Source organism: Notamacropus eugenii, chromosome 5 (assembly GCF_028372415.1).
Source record: "Notamacropus eugenii isolate mMacEug1 chromosome 5, mMacEug1.pri_v2, whole genome shotgun sequence".
NCBI lineage: Eukaryota > Metazoa > Chordata > Mammalia > Diprotodontia > Macropodidae > Notamacropus > Notamacropus eugenii.
Window position 1 is genome coordinate 411,818,171 of NC_092876.1, and position 20,639 is coordinate 411,838,809.

General features: G+C 35.7%; 1 pseudogene; it reads right to left on the minus strand.

Annotated features, from left to right (window-relative positions):
• Positions 1 to 18,277: 18,277 nt before the first annotated feature.
• On the minus strand, positions 18,278 to 19,181 carry LOC140507990 (proteasome subunit beta type-7-like; annotated as a pseudogene).
• Between the last annotated feature and the right edge of the window lie 1,458 nt (positions 19,182 to 20,639).

Sequence of the window (20,639 nt, forward strand, 5' to 3'; positions counted from 1 at the left end):
TCCCTGACCTCTGCAGTCTTTGACACAATGGATCCTCTCCTTCTTGATACTCTCATCTCTCTAAGCTTTCAGGATGATACTTTCTCCTAGTTCTCCTACATATCTGATTATTCCTTCTGTCTCCTTTGGTGGATCCTCATCCAGAGGATTCTCTTTAACCCATAGGTATCCCTCAGAGTTTTGTCCCCTCTGAAGTCTAGTTCCTCTCCTCTCTTAATTTCCTACTTATCCTGTATGTATGTGCATACTTATGCATATTTGTTTGCTTGTTGTCTCTCCCATTAGATTATTAGTTTCCTGAGAGGAGGAACCATCTTTTGCCTTTTTGCATGTCCATCACTGAGCATAGGGGCTGGCGCATAGCTGGTGATTAATAAATGTTTATTGACAGATTGAGATATGGGTACTTTAGAGAACATAAGACCAGAAATGGTGTATTTGTGAATGATAGGAAAGTCTAAGATACCAGTCATCTTGGGGTGAGCAGAAGAAGAAGTTCAGGGCAAGGGTAAGTTATGAGAAATGACTAAATTGAGGAAATGTGGTTAGAGTCTTTAAGAGAGGATGTATGTTGAAGTGATAGTGGGAAGGGGAGAACCTGGAAGTGATCATGGAGAGAAAGGAGTATTCTAGTTCTCCCACTTCAACTAGTTAGAGGGAATGAGGCTTAAAATCCCATTAATTCCTTAAAAGACCTTTATCCAGTTGCCACAGGAGACTTCTAAATGATCATTTGCTGCTTTTAGTAGGAATATTGGAAACCCTGCAAGAAAAATATGGCAATATAAAGTTAAAAGTCAATAAATAGTCTGGAAAAATGAGCAAACAATAAAAAAAGAATCTGACCATAGAGAGATATGATGACAGGGAGGATCAAAACATAAACTAAGATGACAACAATGTCAAAACAGCTATATGCAAAGCCTCAAAAAAAATGGGAATTGGTTTCATGAACAAAAAAGTCCTGGAAGAGCTCAAAAAGGATTTTAAAAATCAAAAGAAGTAGAGGAAAAATTGGAAAAAGAAATGAGAGTGATGCACAAAAATCCACTGAGAAAATCCTTAAAAAGCAACGTTGACTAAATTGAAAAAGAGGTACAAAAAGTTAAGTGAAGAAATAATTTCTTAAAATAATCAATTATTAATAAATTTATAGGTATTAAATTATACTCTAAATTATAAAAATATATTTTATGGTTATTTTATATATAACTATTGATTATGTTATAAAATATAAAATTTATAAAATTAAAATAATTTCTTTAAAATTTTAATTGGGCAAGTGGAAGCTAATGACTCCAGGAGACATCAAGAAACAATAAAACAAAATTAAAAGAATGAAAAAATAGAATAAAATATGAACTATCTCACTGAGGAAACAAGTGACCTGGAAAATAGATCCAGGAGAGGTAATTTAAGAATTATTGGTCTATCTGAAATCCAGGACCAAAAATAAAAGGTGGGGGGGGGGGGGGACCTAGACATCACATTTCAAGAAATTACCAAGGAAAATTGTCCTGATATCCTAGAACCCTAGGGTAAAATAGAAATTGAAAGAATCCTTCTGAAAGAGATCCCAAAATTAACTGCCAGGTCAAAGAGGAAATATTATAAACAGCCAGAAAGGAATAATTAAATATTATGGAGCCATAGTCAGGATAACACAAAATTTAGCAGCTTCTACATAAAAGGATTAGAGAGTTTAGCATATGATATTGTGGAGGGCAAAGGAACTAGGATTACAACCAAAAATCACCTACCCAGCAAAATTGAGTATTGAATCCTTCAGGGGAAAAGATGGATATTTATTGAAACAGAGGACTTTCAGAGATTCCAAATGAAAAGACTGGAGCTGGATAGAAAATTTGACTTTCAAATACAAGACACAAGTGAACCATAAAAAGGTAAACAGGAAAAAAAAACATTTGCTTTTATTCCTAAAATGATATTTTTAACTCCTAAGAACTTTATCATTATTAGAATGGTTAGAAGGAGTATACACAAAGGACGAGGGTTGACTATGATGTGATATCCAAAAAAGATTAAAGAGTGCAATATCCAAAAAAAAAAAAAAAAATAGAGTGAGAAAGAGAATTGAACTGGGAGAAAAAAAGTAGAATGGGGTAAATGATCACACATAAAATAGATTCAAAAGAGCTTTCACAGTAGAGGGGAAGGTGGAGATAGAGTGTGTTTAGAGTGTGTTCATCCTTTGTTGCCAAAGAAGGCCATGCCATCAGACAAATGATGACATGACTTGCACTTGACTTTGTTTTGAGTGAGGGAGGGCTGTGCAGGTCACCAGCCTCACTTCTCCTCCAGAGCCATCTGGATCCAGTGACCAGATATTCATCAGGATGACTGGAGATGACCCAGGATGAGGCAATTGGGATTAAGTGACTTGCCCAAGGTCACACAGCTAGTAAGTGTCAAGTGTCTAAGGTGAGAGTTGAACTCAGGTCCTCCTGACTCCTGCACTGGTGCTCTATCCACTGTGCCACCTAGTTGCCCCTTGGGGATGGAGACAACACTTGAACCAAACTCTCATTGGAATTGACTTAAAAAGGAAATAACACACACACTCAGTTGGGTATAGAAATCTGTCTTACCCTACGGAGAATGAGGGTAAGAGAATAAGATAAAAGGGAGAGTAGATTAGGGGAGGTAGTGGTCAGAAACAAAATACCAATGAGGGTGGACAGGGTAAAAAAGAGAAATAGAGAGAGAAGGATAAATGGGAAAAGTATGATGGAAGGAAATACATAATAATAATCCATAACTTAAAGTTTCACTGAAAATTTCTCTGTTGAAAGGCTTTGTTTTTCAAATACTTAGAGAACTAAGTTAAATTTATGAGAATACAAGTTGTTCCCCAGTTGATAAATGGTAAAAGATCTGAAAAGGCAGTTTTCAGATGAGGAAATCAAAGTTATCTATAGTCATATGAAAAAAAGATCTAAATCACTATTGGTTAGAGAAATATACATTAAAACAAATTTTAAAAGCACACACTGTCACATTGGCTAACATGTGAGAGAAATTTTTATTAATAACGAACAATTTGGGGAGATTCAGAGTTTTCCCTTCTTCCAAAGTCCTGATTTTTAAAAGTTCAGTCTTTTGAAGGATATTGCTGATAATGAGACTGAACATTAGTGGAATAGCCATTGTGTTGTTCTCAAACTTGGGGGAGACACAGTCTTCGAATAGAATGCCCAAGGCTAGGGGTGGTCTGAATATAGAGATAAGTCTCTCTGTCCAAGGGTGACATAATGTCACTCTCAGTCCCTCCTTGGGGCTCCATGCTACCTTGTCATATCATAAGCTCTTCAAAGGGTATATAAACTGTGATGACCATCCTTTTATTAATAACATGCTGGACTTACAAATAAACTATCTCTCTTGGACCTTCTAAATTGTCACACATGACAGAAAAGGAAAATGGTAAGTGTTGAAGAGAATGTGGGGAAATTGGAATACTTAAAGCATTATTAGTGGAATTGTGAACTGATTCATCTGGTGAGATATTTGGAACTATGCCCAAAGGACTATAAAAACCATGCATACCATTTGACCCAGAAATATCACTACTAAGTCTGTATCCCAAAGAAATTTTTAAAAAAACAGGAAAAGGATCTATATGTACAAAAAAGATTTATAGTAGCTCTTTTTCTGCTGTCAAAGAATTGGAAATTGAGATGTCTGCTGGATATAAGATAGAGGTTTTCAAAAAACTAAATGAGAGTTATCCTGCTAAACAGTTATAATGTCCCTCTAATTTAATTAGCCTAACCCAAATATTCATAACAATGAAAACTCAACTGGAATAAAACTGGAGTGCTCCAGGCTAGCTATTTTACTATAGCAAGGTACTAGGTAGCTAGGTCTTTATATTTTTCCATATGAAAAGCACTGTGTTTGATTTGCTGGGCTTTCAGGAATCCATATAGAGGCAGCAATCTCACAGAAGTTAAGATTTTATTTTTGTTGATGGAAAGAGAATAGTCCTCTCACTTAGTTGTAATAATGAACAAATATCAGTAAACCATGCAGAATCTAGGAAAAAATATGCTTTTCAAGGTATGTCTCAAAACACTATTCATACTCATGTATTCTGTTAGATTATATTGTATCAGTTCATTCAGAGTTTACATGATTCATTCTTTGGGTTGCAATCTGAAATGAAGTAAAAGTCACAGCTGGCTATTTCGATGAAAGTCCTCAAAAAATTGAATGAGAATTTTGTCTTGTTGCTCTGCCACAATATTGCTTTCCTTGAGATTGGAATTATCCTGTTGAAAAAAATACACAGAAAATCCATTGAGTTCAAACCATTTGACTTCAGGAATCTATCCAATTTCCCCATTATCTAAGTCTTAAGAGAGGACATTATGGCTTTATTTCCTAAGATAGAAATTTTCCTTTCCTAAGTGATTTTCTCAATAGAAAGCAATATTTCATTCTGGTAGATTTTTCAGTCTAATTGATCCAAGATCAATTTCATTCAGTAACACCCATACTGGAAGAAAAGTTGGGGAATAATTATAATGTATTTAATTCATGGAAGGGACCAAAAATTACCAGCTATGTATTTTAATTACTACATATATTTTTCCAACCTAGTTTTCAGAATTCCCACCCCTACCAACTCTTAGATATTGGAGTAAATGATGTCAAATACAGGAAAAAAAAATGTATTATGTGAATATACCAGATTGTGGGCCACAAACATTAATAAGACAGTTTGTTTTGTGTCCTTCCTGAGAATTTTACAGTCAATATTCCTTCTAAAGGCAACAATCTCAATTGGATCAAAAGTCTCTAGTTGCTACTGGATAAAGTTCTTTCCAAAAATAAAAAATAAATGTTTTTTGATCTTTCTTTTCAATTTCAACATTCTTTTGCTTTAGTTTAATTTCTCTTAACATTGATTATTTGGAGCATTTCTTCATGTAATTATAAATATATTTACATGTCCTTCCCCTTTCCCTCTGTTCCTTCACTCTCCTCCAAAAATTTTTTATACCACAGAATGTTGCTGTAGCACTGGCATTCAAAGCCTCAGCAAATTTCTACAGTTTGGATCTTCACAGCACAGGAATCAGAGAGAAGAGACTACAGTGTGAGACTTAAGTTTTTGTTGTAAACTAATGGGTTGGATTGCGTAGTGCAGCTTTGTTGTTTATAGCATGGTCTGCAGAGAGGGAACGGGTGCTGAGTGAGTTTGTATTTGGTATTAGACAATGAAAGTTTTTTTTAAAAAATTATTCTTTCCAATTACATGTAAAGACAATTTTTAACATTCACTTAAAAAAAATTTTGAGTTCTGAGTTTTTCTCCTTCTCTTCCTCCCCTACTTCTCCCTAAAATGGTAATTTAATATAGGTTATATATGTGCAGTTATGTAAAACATATTCATGTTAGTCATGTTGTGAAAGAAGAAATAGACCAAAAGGGGAAAAAAACCAGAAAAATAAAGTGAAAATGGTATGCTTTGATTTGCATTCAGATTCCATTAGTTCTTTCTCTGTATGTGGATAGCATTTTCCATGATGAGTTTTTGTACTTGTCTTGGATCACTGTATTGCTGAGAAGAGCTAAGTTATTCATAGTTAATCATTACACGATGTTGCAGTTACTGTGTACAATGTTCTCCTGGTTCTGCTCATTTCATTTTGCATTAGTTCATGTAAATCTTTCCAGGTGTTTTTTTTTTTTAAATCTGCCTGCTCATAATTTCTTACAGCACAATAGTATTCTATTGCATTCATATACCATAATTTTTTCAGCCATTCCTCAGTTAATGGATATTTCCTCAACTTGCAATTCTATGCCATGACAAAAAGAAATGCTATGAATATTTTTGTGCATGTAGATACTTTTTCCCTGTTTTATGATCTCTTTGAAACATAGGCTTAATAGTGGTATTGCAAGATCAAAGTTTGATTACCCTTTGGGCACAGTTCCAAATTGCTCTCCAGAGTTGTTCGATCACAAGTCTAACAACATTGCATTAGTGTTTCAATTTTCTCACATCCTTTACAACATTTATCATTTTCCTTTTCTATCATATTAGCCAGTCTGATAGTTGTGAGGTAGTACCTCAGAGTTGTTTTAATTTGCATTTCTCTAATCTACAGTGATTTAGAGCAATTTTTTTCATCTGAAAACTGCCTGTTCATATCCTTTGATTATTTATCAACTAGACAGTGACTTGTATTCTTATAAATTTGACTCACTTCTCCATGTGTTTGAGAAATAGGCCTTTATCAGAGCAACTTGCTGTAAATTATTTGCCAGTTTTCTGCTTTCTTTCTAATCTTGGTTGCATCATTTTGTTTCTGCAAAACTTTTTTAATTTAGTATATTCAAAGTTAAACATTTTATATCATGTATTGCTCTCTATCTCTTTATTTGGTCAAAAATTCTTCCCTTTTCCATTGATGTGACAGGTAAACCATTCCTTGCTTTTCTAATTTGCTTGTGGTATCAACTTTTATGTCTAAATCATATACCCATTTTGATCTTATCATGGTATATGGTGTAAGTTGTTGGTCCATATCCAGTTTTTGCCATAGTATTTTCTTTTTTTATTTGTTTTATTAATATGTTTATTTTTAGTTTTCAAAATTCATTTCCACAAGATTCTGCATTCCAAATTTTCTCCTCATCTATCCCCTTCCCTTCCCCCAGGTGGCATGCATTCTGATGAGTCCTTCCCCAATTCTGCTCTCCCTTTTATCATAACCCCCTGTAATCCTCTTCTCCTTTAATTTCTTGAAGGGCAAGATAGATTTCTATACCCCATTGCCTGTATATCATTTCCCAGATGCAATAAAAACAATTTTTTTTAACATTTGTTTTTAAAACTTTGAGTTCCAAATTCCCTCCCTTCTTCCTTCCCCAACCTCATTAAGAAGCCAAGCAATTCAATGTAGGTAATACATGTGTAGTTAGGCAAAATGCTTCCATAATAGTCATATTTTGAAAGGCTATATTTCTCTCCATCCTATCTGGAAGGTAAATTTGGATGGCCAGAAGATGCCCAGTTAACCTGGGTTTTAACTGACTAGATTCCTTTATTTTTCCTTTCTTTTCCCTTTCCCTTCCCCTTTCCCTTCTCCTTCCCCTTTCCCTTCCCCTTCCTTTTCCCCCTGGCTTCAGAGTGACTATCAATAATAACTTCTGCTGTTTCCCTCCCAGGCTGATGTCTTCATTATTCTTTGCCTCATTAAAGGGACCAACCCCTGGCTACTTATTAAACAGATCTATTCAATGAATGAGTGTTATCTCACCCGAAGTGAATACCTGAATAGATCTTTGGCCTAAAGGGACCAAGGTCTCCCAGTGCATCTTGGGTCATCTCCAGTCATCCTGATGAGTATCTGGTCACTGAATTCAGATGGCTCTGGAGGAGAAGTGAGGCTGGTGACCTGCACAGCCCTCCCTCACTCAAAACAAAGTCAAGTGCAAGTCATGTCATCATTTCTCTGATGGCAACGAAGGAAGAGCGCAGCAATAACAACAATCTGCCCCCCTTCCCCTGCCACTTATTCTATTTTCTCCTTTGAACCTGTCCCTTTTCTAAAGTGTTTGCTTCTGACTACACCCTTCCTCAATCTACCCTCCCTTCGATCACCCCCACCCCCCCCCACCCCCCCCACCCCCCCCACCCCCCCCCTCCTCTTCCCTGTGTATGTTATTCCCTCCTCAAGCTAAATCTATTGAGAGTAAAGTTCACTCATTCCTTCTCATCTCCTGTAATGCTAATGAGATTAAAGAATATCTTCCCCACTCATTAATGGGCCTGACATTAAGGGAAGTTCGATTAAGGAAGATTTGTAGGAAGGCCCATACGTTTTATTAATGAGGCACTGGTTCTTGAGGGTTGTGATGTGCTCTAGCAGTGAAAAATGTATAGATACTCTGAGATGAGGTTTTACTTTGGAGCGTACTCTTTGGAAGTTTCTGTTTGGCCAGACAAGACTCTGGCCAGCCTCTAGGAAGTCTCCCCCTCCTCCTCCCACCTTCTTTGAAAACCTAGATGTTGGTGCTTCTCTCTCTGGTAACTATAAAAGCAGATCAAAGAACCTGTGATAGCAGGCCCTCCTATATATATTGGGGTCCTTGTTTTTATACCTCCCCCCTCTTTCCTTCCATTGTAAAACCTTTTTCTTGCCTCTTTTATGTGAGATAATTTACCCCATTCTATGTCTCCCTTTCTCCTTTTCCCAATATATTCTTCTCTCACCCTTTCATTTTATTTTTTAGATATCATCCCTTCATATTTAACTTACTATGTGCTCTCTATCTATCCATCTATCTATCTATCTATCTATCTATCTATCTGTCTGTCTGTCTGTCTGTCTGTCTGTCTGTCTGTCTGTCTGTCTGTCTGTCTATTTCCTCTAACAACCCTAATATAGAGAAAGGTCTCATGAGTTACAGATATCATCTTTCCATATAGGAATGTAAATAGTTCAACTTTAATAAGTCTCTTATGATTTCTCTTTCCTGTTTACCTTTTCAAGCTTCTCTTGAGTGTTGTATTTGAAAGTCAAATTTTCTATTCAGATGTAGTCTTTTCAGCAAGAGTGATTGAAAGTCCTCTATTTTGTTGAATGCCCATTTTTTCCCTGAAGGATTATACTCAGTTTTGCTGGGTAGGTGATTCTTGGTTTTAATCCTAGCAACTCTGACTTCTGGAATATCATATTCCAAGCCCTTCAATCCCTTAATGTTGAAGCTGCTAGATCTTATGTTATCCTGATTCGATTTCCACAATACTTGAATTGTTTTTTTGTGGTTGCTTGCAATATTTTCTCCTTGGCCTGGGAATTCTGGAATTTGGCTACAATATTCCTAGGAGTTTTCTTTTTGGGGTCTCTTTCAAGAGGCAATTGGTAAATTCTTTCTGTTCTATTTTACCCTCTGCTTATAGAATCTCAGGGCAGTTTTTCTTGATAATTTCTTGAAAGATGATGTCTAGGTTCTTTTTTGATCATGGCTTTCAGGTAGTCCAATAATTTTAAAATTCTTTCCTGGATCTCTTTTCCAGGCCAGTGGTTTCTCCAATGAGATATTTCACTGTTTTCTATTTTTTCATTCTTCTGGTTCTGTTTTATAATTTATTGATTTCTCATAAAGTCATTAGCTTTTATTTACTCCATTCTAATTTTGAAGGAATTATTTTCTTCAGTGAGTTTCGGATCTCCTTTTCCATTTGGTCAATTCTGCTTTTTAAGGCATTCTTTTCCTCATTGGCTCTTTAGACCTTTTTTGCCATATAGGTTGGTCTATTTTTTAAGGTGCTATTTTCTTCAATATTTTTTGGGTCCCCTTTAGCAAACTGTTGACTTGTTTTTCATGATTTTCTTCCATCACTCTCATTTATCTTCCTAATTTTTCCTCTGCTTCTCTTACTTGATTTTCAAAATCCTTTTTGAGCTCTTCCATAGCCTGTGACAAATTGAGGCTTTTGATGTAGGAACTTTGACTTTGTTGTCTTCTTCCAGTTGTATGTTTTGATCTTCTTTGTCACTAAAGTAAGATTCTATAGTCTGAGTTTTTTTAATGCTGTTTACACATCTTTCCTGCCAAATACTTGACTTTCTAACTCTTTGTCAAGATAAGACTCTGCTTCTGTTGGGAGTGGGTATACTGTCCCAGGCTTCAGTCACTGGATCCCCCTCTGTCTGTGGGCCCAGAGCTCTGGAAGCAGCCACTGCTGCTGCCACAGCCACTGCTGCTGCCACAGCCACCACTACCACCACCACCACCACCACCAACCCCCACTCTGGTCAGACCCTGGCCAGACCATGCACTCCTCTTCCACCCAGGTTCCACAGAGTTTTACCACTTACTTTCTATGCAGTCTTTGGCATTTGTGGGTTGATAAGTCTGAAAACTGCCACAGTTGCCAGTGATTCAGTCCCCTGGGGCTTGCTGTGACCTGTCTGTACCATGTCAGACTAGGTTCTGCTCCTTACCCTGTGTGATATACCCTTCCTGTCAACTTTCCCAGTTGTCTTGGACTGGAGATTTGTTTCATTCTGTCATTTTATGGGTTCTGTAGCTCTAGAATTTGTCAAGAGTAATTTTTTACAGGTATTTGGAGGGCTTTGGGGGAGAGTTCAAGCAAGTTCCTGCTTTTACTCCACCATCTTAACTCCACCCCTGACATATTGTTTTCCAGTGTTCCCATTGTTAAATTTTTGTCAGAGAGTGAGTTCTTACCCCAGTAGCTGGAGTCTTTGGATTTATCAAACACTAGATTACTGTGGTTATTCATGGTGTCTTGTGTGCTGAATCTATTCCACTGATCCACCACTCTCTTTCTTAGCCAATATCAGATAGTTTTCATGATAGTTACTTCATAATATAGTTTAAAACCTTCTTTTGCTTCCCCCCAATTAATTCCCATATTATTCTTGACCTTTTGTTCTACCAGATGAATTTGGTTATTATTTTTATAGCTCTATAAAATAGGTTCTTTTTGGTAGTTGGATTGGTAGGGCACTGAATAAGTAAATTAATTTAGGTAGAATTGCCATTTTCATTACATGGACTTCGCTAACCCATGAGTAATTGATATTTTTCAATTGATTAGATCTTACTTTATTTGTGTGAAATTTTGCAATAGTGTATAAAGGACCAGTACTGATGGAGTCCAGAATGTGAGGTACTGTCCAGGTTTTACTTGAGACTTGTACTAGCATGAGGGCTGATATTTTCAGGATAATTGGCTCATCATACCACTCCTGATATGCAAAGATGAGAAAATCCTGACCCAGCCTGTTCACCCCTAGGTTGTCTTGCCGGAGGAACTAAGATTAGGAAGTAAAAGAAGTAAACTACAAATGTTCTCATGGGAATAACCCTGCTTGCTTATCTGTAAAAGACTATATAAACCCTTACTCTCAGAATAATAAATGAGAGCTGTTCTTTATACTCCCCACCTGGCCTGTGTCTTTTCTTCCTTCACGATTTCTCAGCATTCACAATTGGCAGCCCCCGCAGCAGGACCGCAGCAATAGTGTTCATATATTTCCTGGATTTTTCTTGGCACGTAGATTCCCATGCATTTTATATTGTCTACAATTACAAATGGAATTTCTCTTTCTATCTTTTGCTGCTGGGCTTTGTTGGTCATATGCTGATAATTTATGTGGTCATATGCTGATAATTTATGTGAGCTTATTTTGTATCCTACAATTGCTAAAGTTGTTAATTATTTCAAGTAGTTTTTTAGTTGATTCTTTAGGATTCTCTAAATGTACCATCATATCATCAGCTAAGAGTGATAGTTTTTTTTTTCCTCATTGCCAATTCTAATTCCTTCATCTTCTTTTTCTTCTCCTATTGCTATAGCTAACATTTCTGGTATAATATTGAATAAAAGTGGGGATAATGGGCATACTTGATTCACCCATGAGCTTATTGGGAAGACTTCTAGTTTATCACCATTACAGATAATACTTGCTGATGATTTTAGATACATACTTCTTATCATTTAAGGGAAAGCTCCATTTATTGCTATGCTCTCCAATGTTTTAATACGTATTATATTTAATGGGTTTTAATTAAATTTAATTTAATGGGTGTTGTATTTTGTCAAAAGCTTTTTCTATATCTATTGAGATAATCACATGATTTGTTTTGTTACTAATTTTGTTACTGATATGGTCAATTATGCTGATGGTTTTCCCAATATTGAATCAGCCCTGCATTCCTGGTATAAATCTCATCTGGTCATAGTGTATGACCCTGGTGATGTATTGCTTGCTAGTATTTTATTTAATTTTTTTCTTTTTTTAAGCTGTGTCTTTTTAAAAAATAATTTATTTATTTTTAATTTTCAACATTCACTTCCATAAGATTTTGATTTTTCAATTTTATTCTCCTCCCTCTCCTCCCCCCTCCCTAAGACGGCATACAATCTGATATAGGCTCTACTTCTACATTCATATTAACCATATTTTCACATTAATCATGGTGTAAAGAAGAATTAGAACTAATAAGAGGAACCACGAGAAAGAAGAGACAAAACAAACAAAAGGAAAGGAGAGGAAATAGTATGCTTCCATCTTCATTCAGACTCCACAGGTCTTTCTCTAGATGTAGACAGCATTTTCCATCATGAGACTTTTGGAGTTGTTTTAGATCCTTGCATTACTGAGAAAAGTTAAGTCTATCAAAGTTAATCATCACCTAGTATGGCTGTTACTGTATACAATGTTCTCCTGGTTCTCTCACTTCACTCAGCATCAATTCATATACGTCTTTCCAGGTTTTCTGAAGTCTGTATGCTCATCATTTCTTATAGAACAATAGTATTCCATTTCATTCATATAGCACAACTTGTTCAGTCATTCTCCATCTGATGGATGTCCCCTCAATTCTTTACTGCCACAAAAAGAGGTGCTATAAATATTTTTGTTCATGTAGGTCCTTTCTCCATTTTTGTAATCTTTTGGGATATAGCCCTAGAAGTGGTATTGCTGGATCAAAGGGCTTGCACAGTTTTATATCCCTTTGGGCATAGTTCCAAATTTCCCTTCAGAATGGTTGGGTCAGTTCACAACTCCACCAACTATTGTTGGTGGAACACCTATCAGTGTTCCAATTTTCCTACATCTTCTCCAACATTTATCATTTTCCTATTTTATCATATTTATCAATCTGATAGGTGTGATGTGGTACCTCATTGTTTTGATTTGCATTTCCCTAATCAATAGTGATTTAAAACTTTTTTTTTTTTTTTGGTGAGGCAATCAGGATTAAGTCACTTTCCCAGGATCACACAGCTGGTTAGTGTCAAGTCTGAAAATGGATTTGAACTCAGATCTTCCTGAATTCAGGGCTGGTGCTCTTAAGCATTTTTTCATGTGACTATAGATAGTTTTAACTTCTTCATCGGAAACTGCCTGTTCATATCTCTTAACCATTTACAAATTGGAGAATGACTCGTATTTCTTATAAAATGGACTCAGTTATCTAAATACTTTAGAAATGAGGGCTTTATCAGAGACGTTGGCTGTAAAAATTGTTTCCCAGCTTTCTACTTCTCTTTTAATCTTGGTTGCACTGGTTTTGTTTGTGCACAGATTTGTCCATTAAATGTAATCAAAATCATCCATTTTGTATTTCATAATGTTCTTTATCTTTTGTTTGGTCATAAATTCTTCTCTTCTCTATAGATCTGGCAGGTAAACTATTCCTTGCTCCCCTAGTTTGCTTACAGTATCAGCCTTTATATCTAAACCATGGACCCATTTTGACTTTATTTTGGTATAGGGTATGAGACGTTCATCTATGCCTAGTTTCTGACATACTATTTTCCATTTTCCCAGCAGGTTATGTTAAATAGTGAGTTCTTATTCCAGAAGCTAGAGTCTTTGGATTTCTCAAATAGTAGATTACTATAGTCATTGACTACTGTGTCTTGCATACCTCATTTGTTCCACTGATCTACCACTTATTTAAAATTTTTTTATCAACATTCATTAGAGAAATTGGTCTATAGTTTTCTTTTTCTGTTTGGCTCTTCCTGGTTATGTATCAGAACCATATTTGTGTCATAAGAGGAATTTGGTAGGATTCCTTCTTTGCCTATTTTCCTAAATAGTTTATGTACTATAGGAGTTAATTGTTCTGTAAATGTTTGGTAGAACTAACTTGTAAATCCATCTAGCACTGGGGATTTTTTTTTTCCTTAGGGAGTTCATTGATGGTTTGTTCAATTTCTTTTTCTAAGGTTGGTTTATTTAAGTATTCTATTTCCCTTTCTGTTAATCTGGACAATTTATATACTTTTTGATAAATAATCCACTCATTTAAATTGTCATATTTATTGGCATACACTTGCACAAAATAGCTCTTAATTATTGCTTTAATTGGTGGTGAATTCACCCTTTTAATTTTGGTACTTCTAATTTCTTTTTTAATCAAATTAATCAATGACATCTATTTTATTGATGTTTCATGTAACCAGCTCCTAGTTTTGTTTATTAGTTCACTAGGTTTCTTACTTTCAATTTTATTAGTCTCTCCTTTGATCATCAGGATTTCTATTTTGGTGTTTATTTGGGGATTTTAAGTTTGTTCTTTTTCTAGATTTTTTAGTTGCATGCCCAATTCGTGGATCTGCCCTTTCTCTTAGTTTATTTATGAAAGCAATTAGAGATATAAGTGCTGCTTTGGCTGCATCCCATGTTATTCTCTTTGATAAAATTATTGATTGTTTCTTTGACTTGTTCTTTGATCCGCTCATTCTTTAGGATTAGATTATTTAGTTTCTAATTAATTTTTAATCTCCCTTTCCATGGCCCTTTAGTAAATGTAATTTTTTTTGAATCATGATCTGAAAATGATGTATTTAATATTTCTGCCTTTCTGCATTTGAATGTGAGGTTATTTATTATGCCCTAATGCGTAGCCAGTTTTTGTGTTGGTGCAAAGGTGCTATGTACAGTGAAGAAAAAGGTATATTCCTTTCTATCCCACTCAGTTTTCTCCAAAAGTCAATCATATCTAACTTTCCTAAACTTCCATTCACCTCCTGAACTTCTTTCTTGTTTATTTTGTAGCTAGATTTATCTAGTTCTGAGAGGAGAAAGTTGAAGTCCTCCACTAGCATAATTTTACTATTTCCTTCTTTAACTTCTTTAGAAATTTGGTTGCTCTACTATTTGGTTCATGTATGTTTAGTATTGATATTACTTCATTGTTTATGGTACATTTTAGCAAGATGTCATTTCCTTCTTTGTCTCTTTTAATTAGATCTATTTTTGCTTTTGCTTTGTCTGAGATGATTGTTACCCCTGCCTTTTTTTTTTTTTACTTTAGCTGAAGCATAATAGCTTCTGCTCTAGCCTTTTACCTTTACTCTATGTATGTGTATCTCTCTGCTTCAAATGTGTTTCTTATAAACAACATATTGTATGATTCTGGTTTTTAATCCATTTTGCTATTCATTTCTGTTTCATGGGTGAGTTCAGTCCATTTTACATTCACAGTTAGAATTACTGTGTAATTCTCTCCATCCTATTTTTCCTGTTCATTATTTTTTTTCTTTCTCTGTCCTTTCACCCTGTCCCTTCTAACCAGTGTTTTGCTTCTGGCCACCACCTCCCTCAATATGTTTTCCCTTCTATAATCCCTCTCCTTTTTGTTGTCCCCCTCCCTTCCTACTTTTGTATAGGGTAGGACAGATTTCTGTAACCAATTAAGTGTGTATGATATTCCCTCTTTGAGTCATACCTGATGAAAGTAAGGTTTACTCTTTTCTTTCCCTCTACTGTAATAAGTCTTGTCATGCCTCTTCATGTGATATAATTTATCCCATTCTGCCTCTCCCTTCCCTCTTCTCCCAGTGCAATCCTCTTTTTCACACTTTAATTTTTTACATCATTCCTCAAAATCAATTTACATCCATACCTCTATGTATACTCGTTCTAATTGCCCTACTAGAGATACAGTTCTTAAGAGTTATAAGTCTCTTCTCCCCATTTAGGGATGTATACAGTTTAAACTTATGGAGTAACATTTGCTTTTCTTTCCCATTTACCTGTTTATGTTTCTCTTGAATTTTGCATTCGAAAATCAAATTTTCTGTTTTGCTCTGGTCTTTTCATCAGGAATATTTGAAAGTCCCCTATTTCACTAAATGTCCATTTCCCTGCCCCACCCCTCACCCTCAAATTATTATGCTCAGTTGTTCTAGGTAGTTGACTCTTGGTTGTAATCTAAGCTCCTTTGCTTTCTGGAATATCACATTCCAAGCCTCCCAATCCTGTAACGTAGAAGCTGCTAAATCCTGTGTAATCCTGACAACGATTCCTTGATATTTGAATTGTTTCTTTCTGGCCGCTTATAGTATTTTCTCTTTGACCTGCAAATTCTGGAATTTGTCTATAATATTCCTAGGAATTATCATTTTGGGATCTCTTCCAGGAGATGATCAGCGGATTCTTTTAATTACTATTTTACTCTCTGGTTCTAGGATATCAGGGCAGTTTTCCTTGATAATTTCTTAAAAGATGTTATCCAGGCCCTCCTTTTCTTTATCATGGCTTTTAGGTAGTCCAATAATTCTTAAATTATTTCTCCTGGATCTATTTGTCAGTTGCTTTCCGTGAAGTATTTTATATTTTCTTCTTTTTTTTCATCCTTTTAATTTTGTTTAATTGATTCTTGATGTTTCATAGGGAGTCATTAGCTTTCATTTGCCTGGTTCTGATTTCTAAGGAATTATTTTCTTCAGTGAGCTTTTGAACCTCCTTTTCCATTTGGCCAATTTTGGTTTTTAAAGAGTTGTTTTCTTCTTTTTTTTTTTTGGTAGGAGATTTCTGGACAAATAACCAGTGATGAGGAAGAAAATAACAGGAGAGAAACCTCTTGTGGGGTAGGGGTGATGCCCCAAGGTGTTATTATTTGCATTGGCTCCCTTCACTTCTCCCTTGAGGAACTTTCAGAAAACTTGCCCAAGTGTTTTTAATAAATAAAGCACTTAAGATATTTCCCACCCATTCTGATTGGGGAGCATTTATGTCTTTGTTAAGGAGTTGTTTTTTTATCAATGGATTTTTTTGTACCTTCTTTTTCATTTGGTCAACTTTATTTTAAGGAGTAGTTTTCTTTTTCCATTTTTTTTTTTTTGTGGTTCCTTTTCCAAGCTGTTGACACTTTTTAAAAATGATTTTCTTGTACAACTCTCATTTCTTTCCCCAATTTTCCTTCTACCCTTCTTATTTGATTTTTAAAAACTTATTTAGCTCTTCTAGGAGGGCTTCTGAAGCCTGACACCAATTAATATTTTCTTTGAGGCTTCATATGTGGGCATTTTGATATTGTTGTCCTCTCCTGTGTTTGTGTTTTGATCTTCACTTTCACTGTAGTTATTTTCTATGGTTAGGGCTTTTTTGTTTGTTTTTTTTCTCAGTTTACAACCTATTTTGTGACTTCTAAAGTTGTGCTCTGCTCCTGTGGTACTTGTGTGTCCCAAGCTTCCTTGACCAGGCTCCAGGGAGCTGGTCACTGGCTTTCTGTACCAGGGCCTGCAGGGCTATTAACTCACCTGCTGCACTTGGGTCACCTGGCCTGGCCTAGCTAGCTGTGTTGGGGCCTCCAAGTGTGCCTACTAACCTGCTACATTAGTGTTGGATGCCTCAAAGCTGGCCTGCTGTGCCACCAGCCTGTTAAACAGGGATTTCAAGGGTCTTAGTTGCTAATCTGTGCTGAGGGCATAGATCTCTGACTGGCTTGCCTGCCCACTGAATGCAATGGGCTGTGCTCCCCTTCTATCCAAGTGAGACAGACCTTTTCTGTATTCCTTCTAAGTTATCTTGGGCTAGAAAATTGTTCCACTCTGTTCTTTTGTGAGTTCTGTTCCTCATGAATTCATTTTGAGGAGTGATTTAAAGTTGTTTGAGAGAAACTGAGAAGAGCTCAGGCATTTTTCTGCCTTTTCTCTGACATCTTGACTCTTTTTATTTTTATAGATAGCTATTTATTTCCTCCACACAAAGAAATACTTAAAACACAAATGACTCACAAGTTTCCACTAATGAAGACTTAAAATGATACAATAACCCATAGCTCCTATTATGATTAATACTTAGAACATTAAGACATGAAACATTTTGCAGCATGCTGAATAGCAATTTCTTTTTATTTTTGTGAATGCTATTTCATTTAATGGGACTACTATATCTCTATATCTTCTTTTATTTATATATTAATTTTGATTTTTTTTCCCCCACTTAATAGTATTTTTTCCCAATTATGTACAAAGACAGTTTTCAACATTCACTTTTATAACATTTTGAGTTCCATTTTTTTCTCCCTTCCTTTCCTTCCCACTCCCTTAGCATGCAATCTGATACAGGCTATACATGTACAATCAAATTAAACATATTTCCACATTAGTTATGTTGTGAAAGAAGAGTCAGAACAAAAAGGAAAAACCATATGAAAGAAAAAAGGAGAGTGAGAGAATAAGATGCTTTGATTTGCATTCATACTCTATAGTTCTTTCTCTTCATGTGGATAACATTTTCTATTATAAGCCTTTTGGAATTGTCATAGATCATTGCATTACTGAGAAGAGTTTAGTCTATCAAAGTTGTTCATCACACAATGTTGCTGTTACTGTGTACAATGTTCTCCTGGTTCTGCTCACTTTACTCAACATGAGTAAATCTTTCCAGGTTTTCCTGAAATCTGCTTGCTCATCATTTCTTTTTTTTCTTAGCTACATAATTATCATTTGTTTGTTAGTGATGCATTTGTCTTACATCAGGTGACCTGGGGCAACCCCAAATCTTCTGCTCGATGGAGTTGATGAACAAGCCCTGGAAGTGACTTTTTCAGTAAGAATAGCAGTTGTCCCTTTCTCACACTTGTACCTGCCAAACCGGCTTCCCTTGTTGATGGGAATATCAAATGGATGGAGGAAGTCCAACTTGGACTTGCTGATAACACAGAGATTGATGTTGCTCCCAGATCCCAAGTCATTGAAGATCCCAGCTGAGATGGTGTCACTTACTAGAGTCTTGGCTTCTTCCTCCTCCATGTCTGGTTTAAATTTATCTTCAAATACAGTCATTGCTGCCAAAGACCCAGAACCCACAGTGACATAAGGCAATTTATCAGTTGATCCATGAGGATAGATGCTGTAGAGGTGAGGTCCAGTAATATCTACTCCTCCTAAAACCAAGGCTGCACCAGTGTAACCTTGATACATAAAAAGCATCTGCTTAAGCATTCAATTAGCTGTAACAACTCTGGGTAGGTGTCTGGTAGAAAGGGAATGGAGCTCCAGGTTGGAAGAGACCATGAGTTGTCATGTCAGTGTTCGCTGCAGTCCCACAGCAATAAACATTAGGAGATATGAAATGTATTTTTGATCAGTTCTTGTCAGCAACAACCATTCCTTCTGTTGCTTTTGTATCTGCTCCAAGGACTATGCCATCCTTGTATATCACTCCAGCAATGGTTGTGCCTGTTTTCCAAGCTATTGGAAGCTTATAGCCCTCTTTCGCAAACTCAGCTTCAAGGATGGCATTTCTGTGGCAGCTATTGAAAGAGAAACCGACCTGAGCCTGGCGTACAGAGACAGTCGTCGTCTTTCCCTGAGCCTCATCATTTCTTATAGAACAATAGTATTCCATTCTATTCATGTACCACAAATTATTCAGTCATTTCTGAATTGATGGGCATCCCCTCAATTTCCAATTCTTGGCCACCACAAAAAAAAATTTGCTATCAATATTTTCATACACGTGGGTCCTTTCCCCTTGTTTATGATCCTTTTGGCATACAGACCTATTAAATGGTATTGCTAGATCAAAGGGTATGCAAAATTTTATAGCCCTTTGGGCATAGTTTGAAATTGCATTCCCAAGTGGTTGAATCAGTTCACAACTCCAACAACAATGTACTAATGTTTCAATTTTCTCACATCTTTTCCAACGTTTGTCATCCTTTTTTGTCATATTAGCCAATCTGATATGTGTGAGGTGGTACCTCAGAGCTGTTTTAATTTGTATTTCTCTAATCAATGGTGATTTAATTTCTTTTTTTAACTCTATTTTGGGTTCTATTGTCTTAGACCATGGAGTTAGCTGAAGTTGCCTTCTCTTTAACACATGATTTCTGTTTGTTGAGGACTGAGATGTCATGAAAATCAGAAAAAAAATCTAGTCCTCTATCTTGTTGGTCATGTGACCTATATACATTGCTTTTCTTTCAGTTTTCTAAAATTTTTATTTTTTTATTCTGAACTTAATAAAACAAGCGTGTTCATAACATAGAATAGAAAAAGCATGATTGTACATGAAACTGCACATCTATTATATATACCTTGATATTCATTTTAAATATATAATAAAATTATAACATAACTCTTTTTCCCCTTTTTCTTTCCTCCCCTGCCCTCAAGATGGCTACTATTAGCCACAAACATGTATATACATACATATGTTTTGTATATGCATGTATACATACATACATATATACGTGTAAACCCATTCTATATATTCTTCTATTCAGCAGTTCTTTCTCTGGTTTCAGATAGTATCTTTCTTCATATGTCCTTTGTAGTTAATTTGGGCATTTATATTAATCAAAATTACCTAGCCACTCAGAGTTGTACTCAAAACAATATTGCTGTAACTGTATACAGCATTCTTAGTTCTGCTGATTTTAGTCTTCATTTTGTCGCATGTCTACCCATGTTTTTCTAAGATCATCAAGCTCATCCCTTCTTATAGCATCATAATCATATACCACAATTTGTTCAGTCATTTCCCACTTGATGGGCATTCTCTCAGTTTCCAGTTTTTAACCACCACAAAGAGAGCTCCCATAAATATTTAGACTATAGGTTCTTTTCCTTTTTTCCTTAATAATCCTTGGAAATTAATATAATAATGATATTGCTGAGTCAAAGGGTATAGGTAGTTTAGTAACTCTTTGGATATAATTCCAGATTGCTCTCCAAAATGGTTGGATCAGTCCACAATTACACCAACAATGAGTTAGTGTCCCAATTTTTCCACATCCATGTCAACATTTGTCACTTTCCCTTTCAATCATTTAAGTCAAGCTGATAGATGTAAAATGATATCTCAAGATCA